This window comes from Mustela nivalis (assembly GCF_964662115.1).
Source record: "Mustela nivalis genome assembly, chromosome: 12".
Lineage (NCBI taxonomy): Eukaryota > Metazoa > Chordata > Mammalia > Carnivora > Mustelidae > Mustela > Mustela nivalis.
The window spans coordinates 101,188,523-101,209,618 of record NC_139031.1 but is presented as its reverse complement, the minus strand read 5'-3'; positions in this window follow the sequence as shown (position 1 = coordinate 101,209,618).

Here is a 21,096-nt window from a genome sequence, read left to right as displayed (position 1 = left end):
ATCATCTAAAAGGAGTTTCAACTCACAGTTTACAAAAAGTGAGGAAGTCAGATCCAGGAGGAATTTTTCAGGATTCCTACTGACTCAGCATTCTCCCCTTCCCCATTCCTACCTGGCTCAGTCTTACTTATCCCTAAGCCTTATTTTCCATACCTCTTCCTCCTATGAGATTTCCCTGACCTCCCATCTTTGGTCTTGTTAGATTCTCCACTGAGTGTTGCTAAATACTTTTACTTCCCTGTGGCATTCTCCATGCTAATACTTTGGTTTTTGCCTGTGCTCTGAGCTCCCTGAAGGCAGAACATGTGTTTGTTAAGGCCCTCACTGTATCCACAGATCCTGGCATATGGTAGCTACACAATAAATATAGCTGAAAAAATAAATACAACAAACTGTGGCAAGAATGGAGATTATATTAAAAGTTTATCTCCCCTTTTCCCCTTTATCCCCAGGAGACCCCATCCTCCAGAATTCAAAGAAGAAAGTTGAACCCTTCTCACATTAAGCCTATCTTAAAAGCTGCTTTTAGAAACTCCAGTGCACACTCACACACCATTATATGTTATTTCAGGCTGGTGTAATAATAAAACTGTCAATCCTATGAATAAGAACTGTTTCTTTACTTGGATTCTTGCTCATGTTCGTGTATATTTATGTATTACTAGAAAAGCAGCATTCTTAAGATTTCTTAGATGGTTTGATAAGATATGACTCTACTTTTCCCAGCTTTTCTTATTATAAGAATCTTTAACAAGCTCTTTAAACAGTTTGCACATGCTACCTTACATTTTTATGTGATGTATAGTGGAATAATTTTTAAAGGATTTTCAAAAATACAGTGTTTAAATAATGAAACTATTTCTGCTTGTTCTGATGAGGAATCATTAACAATTATTATTATTTATAGGGCAGAATTTTTTAAATCATATATCTTTTTTTTTAAAGGTTTTATTTATTTATTTGACACAGGGAGAGAGACAGCAAGAGAGGGAGTATAAGCAGGGGGAGTGGGAGAGGGAGAAGCAGTCTTCCTGCTGAGCAGGGAGCCTGATATGGTGCTCGAGGCCAAGACCCTGGGATCATGACCTTAACCTAAGGCAGACGCTAAACAACTGAGACATTCAGGCACCCCTTCAATCATATACCTTTAAAATACCTCTTCCTTAGGGGTGTCAATTAGGAGAGTCTTTTGTTGTTAGCAAAAAAAAAAAAAAAAAAAAAAATTCTGATGTTTATACTCATCTAACAATTTAATGCCTACATTCATGTGACCTGAATTAAAACAGTTTAAAATTCAAAACCATTTTAAATCATTTTAAATCAATCAAACATGTTTGTCTCTACAAAGGGCAAAGGTCTTATGTCGGAGACCATGGGGAGAGCCAGCTGTGCTGGTGACCCGTGCCTGCTTTATTGATATTAGCTAGAAAAGTGGGCAAAAGGTAGCACTTCTCCCGGCTATTATAGGCTGTTTTAGAACAGAGAGATTAAGGGAGGGAGTAGCAACAGAGTGATCTCTATCTCCCTAGAAAAGTGAAAACTTATACGGGGTAGACAATGGAGACAAAGAAGAAAGAATGTATAGAATTTCGGATAACTGACAGTCTGGTTCCTCTGCCATCTTCTTCCAGGCTCTTCTCCCTCTGGCCATTGTTGAGCATGGTGAGCTTCTGTTTTGGAAGTCCAGTGGGACAGCAGAGCACGATGGTGAGTTCCTTTCCTATCCCTTCTCTTGTAGCATCTGGATGCCCCAGAGCACAGAATTCCAGTGGGCCCACAATGTGCAGGCGTTGGATGAGACACATCCTGAGGATAAGGTAAGTGTGACGTTTATAACTAAGTGGAGGCACTGACAGCCCCAGAGGCTAAGCCATCTGTTGAAACCAGAAAGAATGCAATGGTGTTCTAAGACACAACCAACCAAGAATCCTACCAAACCCTTTCTTATTCCTGGTACTTTTCTGTAGTAGCCAACCTCTCATACTGAAAATGATGATGCCAGAAGGAAAGAGATAAACAGAATTCCCTATAGATCTTCCTGCCTGTCCTTCCTGCCTCATCCAGAGGCCAGAGGCAGAGAGTGTTGGTAAAACATGTACATATCAAGAAATAAAAAAAAAAAAAAAAAAACTGAGTTCGTCTTTGTGCAGCATTTCCACTCTTCTGGTAAGAATGAAATACAAATGCAGGCATGAGGTATGGATTAAGAATTGTATAATTTTAGTGATTTAGTGTAGGAGTTAAAGGCTCTTATATTTGCTTCTAAAACTCTTATTGCTGAATAGTGAAATTCATGCTAGTAATTATAATTCTCAATTTTTCCTTACTTTAGAACAACATTAAATAACAAAAACAATACAAGTTGAGAGAGACTATGGAGAAAAATAGTTTTAATGTCACTTCTTCCTTTTTTTTTTTTAAAGATTTTATTTATTTATTTGACAGAGATCACAAGTAGGCAGAGAGGCAGGCAGAAAGGGAGAGAGAAAGGGAAGCAGGCTCCCCGCTGAGCAGGGAGCGGGATGCGGGGCTCCATGCCAGGACCCAGAGATCATGACCTGAGCCGAAGGCAGAAGCTTAACCCACTGAGACACACAGGCGCCCCTTGAAGAAGTCTTTTATCTTCATTTTTCACTGAGCCCCACAAACCATGATCCTGGCCCTGCTTGAAAGAAAAGGACAATGAAAAGTCAGAGTTTGGCTTGTGTGTCATTTCAAGGTCCGTAGCATTCACTCTCCTGTCTCCTTCACTCACAGCCTTGATTTCTCAGCAGTTCCTGAACCCCTTACCTCTTGGCACAGAGAGTCCATGCTTACTTTGATGTCGGAGCTCTCCATTTATTCATGGTTCCAGTTATAATTTAGCAACTTCCAAAGGGACATAGGGATCTCTGGACATTTTGCATCCATCCATGCATCCATCCATTCATTGTGATATGTCAAGCACTTTTTTTTTTAAGATTTATTTATTTGAGAGAGAGAGAGAGAGAGAGAGAGAATGTGTGCACATGTATGCGTGTATGCGTGAGCAGGGAGAGGGAAAGGAACAGAATCCACAGAGCTGACACAGGTCTCCATCCCATGACCCAAGACCACCACCCTGAGATGAAGACCTGAGCAAAATCAAGAGCCAGAAGCTCAACTGAGGTATGGATTGTGAATTGTGTAATTTTGGTGATTTAATGTAGGAGTTAAATGCTCTTATATTTGCTTCTAAAACTCTCATTGCCCAATAGTAAAATTCATGGGCTACTCTGGTGCCTTCCCAAGCACTCTTCTGTTGAACTGCTATAGACTGAATTGTGTCCTGTCAGAATTCATATATTGAAGCCCTAATTCCCAGCGTGATGGTATTTGGAGTTGGGGCTACTGGGAGATAATTGGAGAAGGTCATTAGGGTGGGATCCTTAGGGAGCCCACTTTCTCTATCTTTCTGTCTCTGTCTTCCTACCTCTCTCCTTTCCTGTCCTTTTACAAGCTCGCTCTCTCTCTGCCACATGAGGGTACAGCCCGAAGCCAGGACGAAAGAATCACCAGAACCCACCCATGCTGGCACCATGATCTCAGACTTCCTAGCCTCCAGAACTGTGAAAAAAAAAAAAAAAGAAATTTCTGTTGGTTGAGCCACCCAGTCAATGGCATTTTGTTACAGCATCCCAAGCTGACTAAGACATGGACAAATGTGGCTTCTGTCTTTGTGGGAGAAATGGACATCCACGAAATGAACACAATATTAAATACAACACAGAATTAGAAAATGCTATAAGGAAAAATAACAGAGTGCCAAAGAAAAATATAAGGGTGCCCTGATTTAGACTGGAGTATCATGGAAAGGCAGTGATGATGTAAGAAGAGCACTGCAGGGAGACAGAACCCTTGTGAAAGTGGAAAACATTTTGTATGGAGCAACTGGACAGAAGGCTTGTGGAAACAGCCTGGGAGGACTGTGGTGGCATCTCGTGCTTCTGTTTCTTAACTGCTGTTTCATTTTATACCTTCTAGAGAGCTGTGATTCTGTGTGATAGAGCAAGTCTTAGTCAATGAAGTACAGAGTAACCATAATTTCTGGACTCAAAACCACAGCACAAAACCAGTGAAGTGCAAAGGTCCATAGGACTTGCACACTTTGTGTTTGACTGGCGCCACGCCTCTCCTCTCTCTGTATGAGTGACTGCATTGTGCATGACGGAAGCACGTTTGAAGTGCAAGGCCGTACACACAGAGTCCCTGACTCAGGCCTCACAAAGAATGGAAGCTCAAGCATTGATAGCTAATATTAATATTATGAGGAGGTCAGGACTGAATGTTTGAAATTTAAACTGTCTTTAACAGCCAGGGACTGATAGTTACATGCTTTTGAGCTGTACTGTGTAACTCAGTTTATACCATGTATCTCTTATTGGGTTGTTTGTTTTTTTAAAGGTTTTATTTATTCATTTGACAGAGAGAGAAATCACAAGTAGGCAGAGAGGCAGGCAGAGAAGGGGGGAAACGGGCTCCCGCTGAGCAGAGAGCCCAATGAGGGGCTTGATCCCTGGACCCTGAGATCATGACCTGAGCCAAAGGCAGATGCTTAACCGCCTGGGCCACCTAGGTACCCACCATGTGTCTGAACACCAAACACTGTGCATTTAGTATCAGGATAAGCCAAATATTCTTAAGGGCTTTATCTATCAAATGCAAGACCAAGGCCTCCAGTCCTGTTAACTAAACCTTGAACAATCCATTTAGGAGTTACTTAACAAATACTGATTGAATTCCTACCATGTGCTAGGTATCATTTAGGTACTGGGATAGAACATTATTTTATCATTCCAAAAGTAGTGCCCTAACTTCTGAAACTATACTATCTGCTCAGTCTTAGAAACCACACCAGTTTTCATTACAAACAAGGGTTATACATGAAGACCTAAAGTTGAACCAATTTTTATTTTATTTATTTATTTTTTAAAGACTTTATTTATTTATTTGACAGACAGATCACAAGTAGGCAGAGAGAGAAAGGAGGAAGCAGGCTCCCTGCTGAGCAGAGAGCCCGATGTGGGGCTCAATCCCAGGACCCCGGGATCATGACCTGAGCTGAAGGCAGAGGCTTTAACCCACTGAGCCACCCAGGTGCCCCTGAACCAATTTTTTTTTTAAAGATTTTATTTATTTACTTGAGAGAGAAAGTGAGCATGACAGGGGAGAGGGTCAGAGAGAGAAGCAGACTCCCTGCTGAGCAGGGAACCCGATGTGGGACTCCATCCTGGGACTCCAGGTTCATGAGCTGAGCTGAAGGCAGTCTCTTAACCAACTGAGCCACTCAGGTGCCCCCCCGAACCAAATTTTATATCCATTGTTTTGATATATTTTCTATAGATGTCTGGAATGTTTTTCTCTCATGTACCAGCCTGGCAAACTCCTCCTCCTTCAAGAGTAATATTGAGTTTTCCTTTGTTCAGTTCAGACTATTCCAATACCCCTAGATAAAGCACCTCTTCTTTAATCATATCAAATTATCCACTCTTCCACTATAGACTGTGTCACATTGTATTTCATAGTCTAAAAGTTACTTAAGAGCTATACACTCAGGGTCTTCCACACAGGAAGTGTTTGGTGAATTAAGATTTAATAGAAAAGTAACAATTTAACAAATGAGTTTGCTTAGTGTTGAGATGTGTACCTAAACTTTCAAGTAAATTTTAAATGCTTGAACATATGTCATCAAACAAATTGTCTCTGAGCCTATTTCACTTGCACCCAATGGGCTACACTCATCATTTCAGTATGAAAAAAGTAGTGGAAACAAAAGGGATCATAAAGAGATAGGCAGATTCACTCTCAATTCCTGGAGGTTAATTTGGTTCTACTGGAACAAAATTTTGAAAAGGATCCAGCAGGTTGTTTTACAAACAAAGCTGAAAATGCCTTGAGATAAAATTTTAGATTGTAAGCAATATATTGAATAACTTAAGGACTATTTGTACATGAAAGCCTCTGACCAAATTCAACCTGCAGAAGAGTTTTACTTTCCATGTTTAAAAGAATGAATTGCACTTCACTCTCGTTAGTGGGGCTTACATTTCTGTGTTTGGTCACCAGCTCTGCTATCCCGTATTGCCTTAAGCTCTGCTTTTATGTTCCTGACTGAAAAGCATTCACATTTGGGTCTGGTGCCTTGCATGTTTCTCTCCGTCTCAGGAAAAAACAACAACCACCCCCCCCCCCCAAAAAAAAAACCCTGTCCCATTTCACAGAGAACTCAGCTTAGCCTGAAACTCTTAGGATAATGCTTTAGCTATTAAGGATGAGGAAAATACAGTGGTTTGGTATAGATCAGGATTTGGGAAGAGAGGACATAGGACATAGGACATACACACAAATCCCTTCCCTGTAATGAAAGAGAAAACAGAAAAAGTCTAGATGTTAAAAGCTATAATTCTTTGAACTCCTAAAATCTTAAGAAAATCATAAGGCTTTTTAATCAATATTTTTTCATAGCACTCACTATTGCTAAATGAAGTCATCTCTTAAATCTGTTTTAAAAAAATGAAAGTTCATTACAAAAATGAGTAAATGTTAAATATCTTACTGGCTTTATTCAGTGATTCATGAATCAGGCAGTATCTAATCTTGCAAGTAGCAAAGATTGCTGAGGAGGTATACAAAAAGGAAGACTTCTAGGCAGAAGGGAGCTGGAGCAAGGACATTTTACTAGACGGGAAAGCAGGTTGGTTATTATTACAAGATCACCTTCTCCAAGGTGATGGAGAGGGTCTATGAGGCAGAGCACCTCACTAGTGCTGACTAGGTCATTTATGATTGACTGGTTTAAGACTTCATTTCTGGGAGAGCCAAAGCTATAATTAAGTTAAGGCTTGGTTTGGTGATGCGGGGCCTACCTTTGGGGCTTGTTTTTATTTTTATTTATTTATTTATTTATTTTTAACAAATCAGAACCTTACAATAGGGTTCTGCTTTGCTAGTTAAAGATGGGGTGCTAAGTAGGTGGAGCGAGAGGCTACGTTTGCCGGAACGAAGCTTGCTGTGCACTGGATGTCACCGCTGAGTGGCACCTCATGAAGCCCGGCAAGGCACACCCACTGGCTCAGTGAGTGGATGTTCAAAGGGAGCCCCTGCAGCAGCTCAGTGTCCAAACCCGATGGTGCTGACCTGGTACCTGCGTTGTATTCTTCCTTCCTCTTGCTGTCTCACCTGCCCAGGGAGGAGTCTCTCCTCCCAATTTTTCTTCCTGGGGGATACAACACCTTGGAAGCTGTAAGCATGGGACTACTCATGGTCAGACAGCCTGTGAACCCGAAGTCCCCTCCCTCCGCCTTTCCCTCATTTTGGCTCAGGCTTTGCTTTGGTGACCCATGTTACCCTGCTTATTCCTGATCTTGACCTATGCTCCATTTTTAGTCTCACTTTTCCCAGATGGGCACCCTGCTAACTTTCATGTATTATCATCTTCTGATTCATTTTACAATTTTACCTTTATGTGTTGGGAAGTAGGTTATACCTAGTTAGTCTGTTCCTAACTACACTGAAGTTCCACGATAAAAGAACCTCTCAAAAGACTGATACTGGAGTACTTCAGAAATAGTACTCAAATACTTAAGAAATGATGCCAGAATATTTCAGAAATAATGCTAGGAAACTTAAGAAACATTAGGGTACCATTGGGCTTATAAAACATTCAAAGACAGAATAGAAACAGGATGATTTATCCATAAGAGGATCACTTTTGTATGTCTTCCCGGGTCTAACTCCTTGACGGTAGCACCTGCAAGATGGGGCCATGACATCCGCCTAACTCACTGCACCTAGGGCATTCAATTTTCACACGTGTTGAACCTCACCAATTTGAATCGAGTATACAGAACTTATTCACCAATTGGTAGCAACTAGTGGACCTTCTACTCCTACAAAGGGCAATGCTTTCGCATGGGAGCAGGAGAAATTCGGGTAGGGCGATGAGTACAAGAAAGTAAGTGGTTATGGCTATACCATGGGATTATATTTCCTTGAGCATGATCCTGGGTCTTAGGCTGAAGACCTAAAATTAATCAAGAAGAGTGACTCCAGGAAACCTAAATTCAATATCATGCAAAAAAAATTTGGTCATAATAATGATAGCCACACTTTTTTTTTTTTTAATTGAGCACCCACTAAGAGTTAGGAACCCCACTGACATTTTACATATTACATTTTCAGACTTCACAAAATGCAATGAGATAGCGATCACTAATGACCATTTTATGGGAGAGAAAACATTCACTTAATAGAGGAGCTGAGATTCACACCCATGTCTCTCTAAGCATGATTCCATATGCTTCTAACTTTACCAGGTTGCCCCAATTAGATTTGCAATTCAAAAGCGGTGGCATTGGGAGTCAGGGAAGGAAAGCGTCCATCTGATTGTGATCCAAACACCAGAAAGGCAAGAAAGATAAAAATAAAGAGGAAGAAGGAAGGTAGAATAGAGGGCAAGATAGGCATTTGGGAACAGCTTTCACAAAAATAGAAGAGCAATTAAATTGATGTCTTCCAAAATGGTCTGGACTCACACACCTCCAGCCCTGGCTGCTCTGTTTTATCTCATTAAATGCCTGGTTATGGATGGGCAGGTTTGCCATCTGTTTAAATAATAATTTTCTGTTCTCCATGAACTGAGCTCAGTGTCGAGGACAATTAAAGCGTCACTGCCATCTCTCTCGGTGGGAACTCTTGATACTGCAGGCCGCCGTGCCCCCACCACCCTGGCATCCGCTCCAGGCTACACTTCCACCACTTTCCCACCTAACCTGCCCACCAGAGCTAAGCCTTCCTGGCCAAAACGCAGGCTGTACAAGTATGAACGCCCACTCAGAAAAGAACAGAAGACAGATTAGGAATCATTCCAGCACCCTCCTTCTTGGCAACCCCAGAGTGACGGATGTGACTTCCTGAGAAGTCGGATGATAAGCTCTTTTCAAAAATTCCGTTGAAAATTAGTGGGCAATGATGGGGTTTGTTTGAAAAGTGACACACTTGGAGCTAGAACTGGTAAAGAAGGCAAGTGGCTGCACTTCTGACAAAGGAATGAGATCCAGGTTATAAATTCTTTGGAGACACCCTCAGAGAGGGACTAGAGTAGTGGCTGCATATGGAGGGAATGAGGAGGGGATGTTTTAAGTTGGAAAGTGATAAATGATATCGAACAGTGATAAGAAAAATAAAGACGAATATTTATTGGGCAATGACTATGAACTGCGCTAAGTACTTTGTGTTTTTTTTTTTTAAAGATTTTATTTATTTATTTGACAGACAGAGATCACAAGTAGGCAGAGAGGCAGCCAGAGAGAGAGGGGGAAGCAGGTTCCCCTCTGAGCAGAGAGCCCGATGCGGGGCTCGATCCTAGGACCCTGGGACCATGACCTGAGCCGAAGGCAGAGGCTTTAACCCACTGAGGCACCCAGGAGCCCCTGCTAAGTACTTTCTTAATTAATCAACACATCTAATCCTTGCCACCATCCCAGGATATAAGTATTGTGATTATGAGTATTTCTGTTTTACAGATGAGTGGACTGAGTTCCACTGACCTCTCTGATGTGTTGCTGAGGTAGAATTTTAGTTTGTCTTTAGAGTCCATTTCTGTTGGAAAACCAGTAATTTATTGTCCAACCAGAACACTTTTTGAAGTGAAATATGTTGTTCTTGGTAATTAAGTCAGGATAGCCAGCAAAAGTTGGGGCTGCCCAGACCAAACTGCCCCGGGAAGGATAGTCAGCCTGCTCACGCTGCTTCCTCAGGAAGTCAAATCAGAGGATGAGTATAGATGACAATATCTCAGAAAAGTTTCTGTCTGCTGTTTTCTGGTACATTGCAGCAGTCTCAGTTGTGCTTTAGTAAATAATTCTTCTCAAGGATCCACACCCCTAGCGCTGCTCGCCCCACCCCAGGACATTTCTCAAAAATTACATCAAGATCCATTCAACTCTAGAAACAGAACAAGTTTTGACAACACCATGAGAGAAAAGAACAGGTCCTAACCTGTTTGCATGTTTTCTGAGAACCGCCACCTCACAACCCCATACGTTAGTGTGTGTGTGTGTGTGTGTGTGTGTGTGTGTATAATATATTCATGTGTGCACATCTATACATATTTGCATATATCTATGCATATTTGCATATGAGTGTATATGTATTTATATTTAAAGTGTCCTTTTCATAAAATTTTCCATGCTGATGTTTCTAATTTTTCACTACATTTCAAACATGGGTTTGGTTTGTTCAGAAATAGGTCAACAAATTGTCTATTGTTGACCTTTATCACTTATTTAGGATTAAAGCTGAGTTTGGGCCTGCCACAGACTTCTTTCCTCCTGCTATGACTGTGTACCTAATACATTCTACCAAAGATCTCTGTGATTTACATAAGAAATCCCAATATCCCAGAGGGAGCATCTGCTAATCCTTAACCACAAGAAACTCATTGTGAATGAGGTCCAATGGAAGGAGAAAAAAGCATAACAGTATTATAAGCACAGACATTCTTACAACTTGTAGCAATAATCTGTTCTAAGTTTTTTGTTGAAATACTTTTTAAAAAAAAATCTAAATTCACTTACATTCTGATAACTCTGTCCTTGCCCATGGGGTACTGATGTTCAGTCAGTTCATTCAGAAATTCTTCTGGCCTAATGTAGCTACTGGCTTGGATTTTTTTCTTCTTTGGAGTGCCGTCATCATATTGTTAGTGATTTCTTTCCATCATTAGATCTACTGTTGGTAAAGTGCAGTTGATGCAAAAGCCACACAAAAGACAAGAAAGGAAAGCTCAAATCATAGTAATATTTGTTTTCTGGCAATACAACGCAGGCTGTCTCTTCTGTTGAGTAGAGATGCCAGGCAGTACGTGAACTCATGACCAAGGACAATCATGATACCCTAGTATCTGGCATTCCCATAGCCCTTCAAAATGTCCTTCCATAGAGCACCTCATATGAATGGTAGAGTCCTCCCAGGTTGAAAGGAATTCATTGTGAGAACTTCAAATTGCAGGGTTTGTTTGTAAGATGGTTGCCACGACTGTAGCTTTTATGAATTAAATTGTGTTCCATGAGAAGATATGTTGAAGTCCTATCCCTCAGTGCCTCAAAATGTGACTTTGTTTAGAAATGGGATCATTGCAGTTGTCATTAGTTAAGATGAGGTCCTTAGGGTGGGTGCTAATCTAGTATGACTGGTGTCTTTTTGAGAAGGGGACAGTCACACACAGACATGCACAGAGGGAAGATGATGTGGACACACAGGGAGAAGATGTCTAAGTGACAGCAAGGATGCTACTGTAGCTAAGGGGCACTACTAAGCACTACTACTAGCACAACTGAGGAGCACCTGGAGTTACCAGAAACTGTGAGAGTCAAGGAAGGCCTGTTCAGAGAGAACAAGACCCTGCCAACACCTTGATTTCAGATGTCTGGACTCCAGACCCGTGAGACAATAAATGTCTATTGTTTTAAGCCCCTCAGTTTGTGGCATTTTGTTATGATAGTCCTAGGAAACTAATACAATAGCTGGCAATATTTCAGTTCATAAATTTTGGCTATAATATATGCTTTTTTTATGATGGACAAGCTCAATTTCATAGGTAATTCTCCTTCCTGACCTCTGCTGAATCATTAATTACCATCCTGTCTCAAGCTTACCTCAAGTGACCTAGAGACAAATAACTGGCTATTGATTCTCTTATGTGATGCCACTGTGAGCCACACCAGCACCTCAGAGACATTCTAGGAGATGGCATAAGGTGACAGTCATGAGAATTCTGAATGGGGAGGGAAGTTGTGAACAAAATATCTGTTTTGCTTGTCTAATGTTATGTCAGAAAGTTGGTTCTAAGAAGGCAAAATTGGAGAAGAAAATTTTTTCTACTTTTTAGCAACCATTAGGAGAAATGGCTTAAGAAAAAAATGCACGAAATATGCGCTTCATGAGCTATTTCATTGCGATACTAAATAGGGCCAGTTTACTCAAGCCCTAAAAATAATAATAATAATAAGAAGAAGAAGATTAATTGCTCCAACACTTTTTGCTTCTCTCTCACCTTAACACACCTGTTCTTATTTGCTATACTTTATTGTATAGAAAAAATTTCAAGCAACCATTTGTAGGGTAGCATATAAAACAAAATTATATAGTCCCTATGTTACTGTCTTTCACAGTGATTGCAAGCTCAATTGTGAAATTATATGATCCTTACATAGCAGAACCCAAGCAATGTCAGGTTTAGTCAGCAAACCCTAGTTGTGTATTCCACAAAGGAGGGAGGGTTAGGGGTATTTAGCAGATGAAAGGCAGCCTAGGACACCTGATTATCTCAGACCTGTCAATGATTCAAAATATAAGGCTCCACCTATGATCAAAGGGGACCGGCCACTTTAACCTTTGATTCTTGAACCCATTGAAACCCATCTTTAAAATTCCCATTTATAATGTAAAATGAAAAATCAGCAACAATACTGTGGGAGTGTGACTCAAGGATGGTGTGTGGGAGGGTGTCCACTATCAAGAAAATCCTATTTGACATAAGCATATTTCATTTACCTTTGGGTTGATAATACTTGACCTGGGACATAGCAATGTATTAAGTGGTGCCCTATCCTGGGTTTTCCTTTGCTGAGAGAAGACAGGGCTTGTGTGCAGGTAGTGGTTTTTAAGGCGGTGATCCCAGGAGTCAGAAGTGAGGCACAGGGAGGAGTAAAATAAGGAGGAAAGAACATCAGTACAAGAGACCGTTCTCAGATTGGCTACCACTGAGGTCAACAAGCGCTTGACCCCGCCAGGATTTTCTGAGGCAGCTGTTGAAATGTGGCTCAGAATTCTCTCTGCAGGAGAGGGAGGGCAGAGCAGTGATCCTTTTCTTGCTCTTTTCCCCTTATCAGGGTCCTGTGCATCATTAGCTCTCTTTCAATCCCAGGCCGTGTAGGTGTGAGTGCCAGAGAGATTCCTCCAGAATTCCCACCTCACAGCATCAAAGCAACTCCAGGCAGAAAGCTGGAAGTATGAGGTCCATCTGAGATGGGCTGCTGGCGTGTTGTGTCTGTGTGAAGTTGGTTTCCAGGGCAGTGGTGAGAGTGAGAAATGAACCTTGAAGACAGGAGGCCTTGGAGTACCTGAGGGGCCAACACTGGCCATAGTTTGCACTGCCCTAACCCACTTGTGCTCTTCATTAAAGCCTACACCATGATGAAGGCTCCTAGGTGGCAGCCAGCCACATTCTGCCAAAAAACCTTAGGTCACAGCAAGCTATGTCTATTTGGCTACAACTAATCATGGAACTTGCATAAATAATCACTATCTCCCCACTCTACTGGTCATTCTAGGTTTCCCTCATTCTTGCCAAACAGCAGCTGATTTGATTGCCTTTCAGGTGGAGAAACACATATCTTCATCCCTTAAAGTTTCAATCCTTTGCCAGGTGCCACGCCTACCCCAGATTGCTATGATTGCTTAATGACAATCATTGATAGCACTGGAAGTGGTGAGAGGCATTGTGACAAATCCTTTGAGTTCGAGATGTGGCACTTTATGCCTTCATAGTGTCATAGCAGCTCTTGTTCTTTGTGGGAATAAGGGTCACTTACCCCTCCAGTATGGCAGTTCCTTTCTTGATCTGCTGCTTTGTTGGTTTGATGAATCCAAAATAACCAGGCAGCCATCATTGCCGTAGGTGAGTAGACCCCTTACTGTGTCTGCAAGTGGACACATTCCTCCCTGACTCCACGGAGCCTAAAGCAGCAGAGATGGAAGCACACATGCCACAGGTGGGACGCAGGAACCACCGTGAGAGACCAATCCTACTTCTACACCTTGAGTCCAGGTTATTTATTCTAGGAACACAGGTCTCTTTGGGAAAGATTGTGGCTATATTTATTGTGTATCCTTTTCATGTGATGGCAGGGACCATTCTTGGGGAACAGAACTTTCCTTTTTAACCCAGGGATTCTGGATCTGTGAACTGCCTTAACTTCAAAAACTGGGCAGCAGATTCTGCATTTTCATTGCAGTGCACATTCAGCCTTCTCCCTTTTAAGCCCCATTTTTCCCCCATAATATCAGTCAGCTCCTCATCTATCTTATTGCTCAGAAAACCGTGGTTCAAGAATTACTATCATTATGGAGCTGAATTTCTTGGTTCCCACAGCGATGGTTATGCCCATCTTACCTCTTTTGGTTATGTGGCCCCAGGTGGCCTCTGTCTTTCCAGAATCCTGACCCCGCTATTGAAACTAAGTATACAGCATCACCTTCCATTAACTCTGGCTTACAAAGAGCCACTGCTGAGCTTATGAAAGCACCCATGAGTGGCTTCTCTGTCTCACATACTAACTGTATTCTAATATTTTCCTATCCCTGAGTCTTCAATAATCTATAAGACAGTTCCACCATTTTCTACCTCATTTTCTCTAGGCCATGAATATGTCCAAATGTGAAGAGACATTCCATCTCTGTATTAGAAACTACTCCAGGTGTCCTTTCTGGGACATTAAACCCCATGTTACCAGAGAGCTTGCCCATGTCATGATGTCTTCCTTATAAAATATTATAGTTGACCCTTTCCTGTTCTAATATCAGGAAGACCCTTTCCTATATCTGTTTCCCTAGAGCCTACTGTTAAATATTAGTTGAACCTCGCAGTTCTCTGGGTGTCTGCAAATTTCTCCCAGAGAAGAAACTGTATTTCTCATCCAGGCCTGTGCGACCACCCGTGAGAACCAACAAGAAGAATCAAGAGATCTTGAGGAGGACAAGCAACTGGCCCAGGTGAGTCTGTTCAGGGTCTTTGGGCAAGAGAGGGTTGCTGTTTCCTAGGAAGAAAAAGCTACTTCTGTTGGCCTAGAATCTGAAAGTTCATTTGGTTAGGCTCATCCACGCTAGTGTTCTTATGTTAGGTCTTAGGATCCCATTCTGTCCCTCTCAGGGCTCCTAAATCCTGATTCTGCATAAATGACTGATAGAGGAAAATATATTCAGTCTCCCATTTATTCTACTAGTCTTATAATTAAATCAGCTTTTTCAACAGATTCTGACTTATAGATACAAAAATTAAGATATCTTAAAATATCAGCATGGAGGCCTTCTGATTTGACAGTGTATTTTGAGTTGATGATTTGGGGTCATTTTCTTTATAAGACATTTCTTTATAAAATTTTCTTTATAAAATAAAACCAGCTAATGCCACAATCTTATGATGATCTCTGGTCTAGTACCATTCAAGTGCCCGAGGCCAAGTCTTCACCTTTTAACTATACTCTCTCCCCTTCTACCCCCCTGAGAATCTTAGGAATTGTATGTTTACTGCAGCCAGGAATATCCCCAGGAGGTCTACATCAGTAACACAGTCTTTATCACCATCTCACTGGGAAGAGATCCCAATCCAACCCCCCCCCTTTTTTTTTACCTGCAAAACTGGCTATTCTTGACCAAGTTTCCCCCAGGAAGACCCCAAAAAACGGAGCTGGAGTGAAGGATTTTATATAGGTCGTTTATTTTAGGAAGTGATTCTAGAGTGAAAGAATGGGGACTGTGGACCATGAACTAAGGAAGGGGGTCAAATCAATGTAGAAGAGTGTTCTTTCTGTTACCATGAGGGCAACCTTCCATTAGGACCTCAGAGAAACCTTGTAGCATTGGCCTGAGAATCACCCACCTGCACGGTAGAAGAGGATAGCATTACCCACACCTTTGACCCAGTGATCCAGCGCACTGACTCCCTTACGTCCCCAGGCTGCTGATGAGTGAGTGCGGACAATTTCCTACAAGCAGCTGTGCTTTGATCAAAAGTTTCCAGGGCAAAAAGCAAGAGGTGTGCAGTACGATGAGATTCAGTCCTATCAGCTGGCTTCCAAAGCATGGGTTTAAGGAAAGGTTGCCTGAAAGGATGAGAAACAGGGCACAGGAGGTGGTGAACCTGCTTTTAAGAATTGGGTAAGAGCCTCTGGGTCAGGAACCAAAACAAGGGGGAAATAATTGAAGAAATTGCAACAGTTATTTTATAGAGTAGGTTTTGGTTATCTATAATGTATATATGTTACCCATGACTAAAACTAAATTTTGCTGCCTTTTGCTGAAACAAAACTCCCATACTATTTCCTAATAAATGTTTTGCATAGAAACAACTGAACCAGAATTTAAATGAAGTATCATGAATTCTCTGCAAACTGATTCTATCGCTAACCAAATTAAAACACAACTATACTTCCTGAAGGTACCAAATTAGAAAAAGATGACAAAAATCCTAGGTTTACTTTGTTTGGAATGTTTGAGTCAAGGAAACAATATCAGCCTTTTTTATTATATGAAATAATACTGATTTCTCTCCCTAGTCAGGGTCCATTTTCTCCTTTCTAGGCCTGAGGGTGGCCATCTGCTTCTTCCATGCTTGTGTCTAGCATTTCACACAATCTAGCATAAATTCTCTGGATTCCAGAACCGTGAAGGTGATAACTTTGCACAATGCCAAAGGGAATTACATATTTGCAAACACAGAAAGAATTTAATACTGTGAACTTTTGGGGATTATTACATCATGTTATTAAATGAATTAATGTATGCAAAGCATTTAGAACAGTGCCAAGCACATAATAAGAGCTCAATAAACATTAGCTTTATCATGATTATAATCGTGATCATCATCCTTTCCATGGAAGCAGCCAAATCTGACAGAACAAGCACCAGTTTAGGGGTCAGAAGATTTAGTCTGTAACCCTGATTTTATCATTTATCAGTTTGTGGCTTTGGTAAAGCCATTTAACTGCTCTGCGACTCAGTGTTTTTTATCTCTAGAAAAAGGAGAGTAAATTCCATTTCACGATGTTGTTAGGAGGGTGAAATAAGATAAATGACTTACGGAATTCAAAGCATTGTCACAGCTATACATTGTTGATTCTGACCAGTTCCCCGTCACTGTTGATTCTGGTAGCCAAGAGTGGGGGCCTGGACTCTGAAACTCCACGTAAGTACTATCTGTCTCACCCTCTGACTCTTGATTTCATGTGTACTCTATACTTCTTTGAATTCCATTTACTGGGGTGCCTGGGTGACTCAGTCAGTTAAGCGGCTGCCTTCGGCTCAGGTCATGATCCCAGCGTCCTGGGACTGAGTCCCCACATCAGGCTTCTTCCTCAGCAGGGACGCTGCTTCTCCCTCTGCCTCCTCTGGCTGCTCTGCCTGCTGCTCCCCCTTCTTGTGCTCTCTTTCTTTCTCAGACAAATAAACAAATAAAAAAATCTTTAAATTCCGTTTACTTACTTGGTTCCTCTACCTCTCCAGACAAAACAAGTATCTATACCTTTATTTATTTATTTATTTATTTTTTTATTTTTTTATTTTTATTTTTTTTTTTAAAGATTTTATTTATTTATTTGACAGAGAGAAATCACAAGTAGATGGAGAGGCAGGCAGAGAGAGAGAGAGGGAAGCAGGCTCCCTGCTCAGCAGAGAGCCCGATGTGGGACTCGATCCCAGGACTCTGAGATCATGACCTGAGCCGAAGGCAGCGGCCCAACCCACTGAGCCACCCAGGCGCCCCTATACCTTTATTTAAAGAATTCCTCTTTTCCCATTGAAGCAAGATGAGATCTAATTTAAAATAATTCAGCCAAGCAAAGGAATTATACCGTTTCTTTTCCTACATCTTTATTCTTTCTTTTGTACTTTCTGTATTTTCTAGAAGGAGAATACTATTATTTATAATCAGAAACAATATTTAATAAAAAGGAAATTCAAAGGCCAACATGCATTTCATTCACTTATGTGAATTTCGAACCAGAAATTTAAAGAGTAACTTCTGAATCTCTGCAGATGAGACACTGTCTCCACTTTTGAATGGTGCAAATCTATAGAAGGCCCAGCAAGAACATATTATGGGCAGATTTTTATTTCTATAAAGAAAAGAAGTGATGTTTAGAGTGAAGTTTCAAAGGATATTTGGTTTATTTTCTCTATGCAATGTGAAACTCAATCAGGCAGCTTCCTGCCCCACGGATAATCTTTTCCCTCAAGTTTTGCTTGGGTTTTTAGATTGAGTTATTCAGGAATAACCCTTTTTATAAACTGTGAGATGAATGAACAGTAAGTATAAGTTTGTAAAGGCTGACCATTTGGGGTTTTGACCATCAGCATAGGAAATACAAGGTGGCTAATGCAGAAAGCAAGAAATCAGCTATCCGTCCCACTCTGTGAAATACTGTGCTTGTCAGCGCCTTTTATGTGATCTTCCTAAAAGACAACAAAGTACTGCCTGATCAGTTGAAATTGTACTAAATAGAGACCCAGCCTCAAAATGAGGGCTAACGAAGACCAGGTAAAATCCAAAATCTGACAAGGCCAATGATCCAGTTGAGCCTATAGCAGTTAACTAATAAAATATTCCGTTAATGACTAAAAGGACTCTTTCTAAGACAAAAGTTATAAAATTGTATTCTTTTCTATCTTTGATGGCTGTATAAGGAATTTATTTAGCTATTCTATTGTCTCAGTAGTCAGACCTTTAAGTTGTCAGTGGCAAAAGCCATCAGTTTCCAATGACTATAAGAAAATCTTCTGGAAAATTTTGAGTGGTAGTGTTTCTTTGAAGTTTTCATGACAACACCTTAATAAGTAGTCTTAGTGGTCCTAGCAATCATGAGCTCTGAGGACAGACCTCAGACAAGTAAATTATTATTTTAAATATAAGTTATCTTTTCCATCAAATAAGAATATAAATGTATATACCTTGTAGCACTTTAGGGAGTATTACACTAAGTGAAATAATGGCAAGTAATTGAAATGCTTACTTATTATTATTATTTATTTGTTCAGTAACATGCATTCATTGACCACCATTTCTAGACACCATCATAGAAGCCTGACACAGAAAGTCAAATAAGGTACAATTCCTGTCTCTAAAATGTTTGCTACCTAATATACCAAGACAGAGCTATTCTGTGGACATATTTCTTGTAGTTCAGAGCTATTGCTATATATGTGATTATGTATTTGTATTCACACATTTATTTGTGCATTTTTGTGATACTATGTATTAAAGTATAGAACTGGAGTCCCTTAGAAAAAGTAGTTCCTCCCAAATCTCTTGTCATTCACTAATGAAGAATCAGACCTTTCCAGTAAAGAAGCACTTCTACATTTTCTTTGCTGATTTTAAACTCCTTCCCAGTTATCCTTTTTTTATGAACTCATCTTGCAGTGTTTAATATGGTCTATCCCTCTTTGCAGTCTTTTTACATAGAAGACAATTTGAAGAATTAAATCAAACCTTGACAGAACAAAGAATTAAGTATCTTAGGATAAGGTGTTTATTGAAGACCTCTTCCTGCATTGAAGTGGTCTTGACCTTAAGCAACCTGAAAATTTGCTGGAAGAAAATAAGTACATTCTACTAAAGATCTGTGAAATAGCAATTACTGTGAATACTAATCAAGGTGCTACTATGCTGATTCTAGTAGATAGTGTCAAATGACTAAGACAGATCGTATGCAAGGGTGTAGGTGGGTGGAGGGCGGGTGGGAAGAATTAATTGGGAAGTTAGCAAATGGCAGTTACTGGAGGAGAAAGAGAGATACTATGCTGGAGTTAATTCTACAGCCTGTAGGGATCTCTGCGATGTTCTCCAGAGGCAAATTTGAATGGACAGCCAAACCAAGAACCTCTTCAAAGGACACATGCCATCCTGAGTTAATGCCTGTGAAATGAATTGCTACTGTGTAGATTGAATGCAAGTGGAAAGAAACATACCTGTATCTATTTTTAGGGACTCTAGGAGTTCACTTATTTCAGTAACCACTGTTCCTGTATAATCTTCAGAGGAAAATGAACATGGTCTCTCAGTAGGAAGCAGAGCTCAGTTGGAATGGTGTCTCTTGTGACTATAATTTAAAAATCAGAAACACACTTGTCTCCTTGTTGAATACAATGGATGAATTATTACATTGAAATTAAAGGACTAAATCTTTCGCCACACAGGCAAATAAAGCCACTGTAAGGATCTTTCCATGTAAATGCAGAAGTATACAGCTCATTTCAATGCCATGTTCTATTCTTAGAGTTAAAGCTGTTACAGAGTTGGAAATGAAGAGAAGGAGGAAAGAGGTACTCAGAAAAAGTTTCAAGTATCTCTTTAAAAAATGTCAATCAATTCAACAGATACATGATTAAATTGTAATGTGGGATTTATAAGGGTCAAAACCCAGAAAGGAAGTTTTCTCTGTGACTTCTTCGAATATCTCCTTCCTTTTACAGAAAAGAAGATTCTGAGTAGAAAGATTAAATGACTAGCTAAAAGTAACACAGCAAGGGAAAAGCAGCTCCTGCCTGAGCCCTCTGGCCAATTTCCACAGCCTTAAATGTCAGATACCCATATCAGATCCTCCCTAGGGTGATGCTTGTTGATTGACTTCTAAAACCAAGCAGCTCCTTGTCCCAGACTCTGGGTATTGTGCCCCCAAAACAACATGAAGTGCCTAATCTGAAATATTTCAGGATTTTTGATTATGTTACTTTTTTAAAGTATCTACCTATTTATTTATTTATTTATTAAGAGTGAAAGTGAAACAAGGCATGCATGAGGGGGGCGGTTTCAGAAGGAGAGGGAGAGAATCCTAAGCAGACTCCCCACTGAGTACAGAGCCTGGTGTTGGGGGATCCATCCCAGGATCCTGAGATCGTGACCTGAGCCAAAATCACAGTCGGATGCGCAACAGACTGAGCCACCCACGTTCCACGTGTTATTTTTTATTAGTGCATGTTACCTTCTTTATTCCAAGACTCCCTTTTCCAAGGGCAAAATAACTTTATATACGTGACATATTATAATTATAATTACATAATATATAAAAATAATTATATATATATGCCCATTTTGGGAGACTATTATGCTAGTTTCAAAAGCTTTATTTATAAGAATTAACCAGTGTCTTCGAATCCTTTGTGGAAAGTAGCAAGGCATAAATACTTAAGTTATCTAAACATTTAATTAGTTTTATCTGAAGAGCTCCTTCCAGGTGGTGAGTACACTTCAGCCCCACTACAGCCGTACTCTGCTTTAGTCAAATGGACAAGGAGAATCAT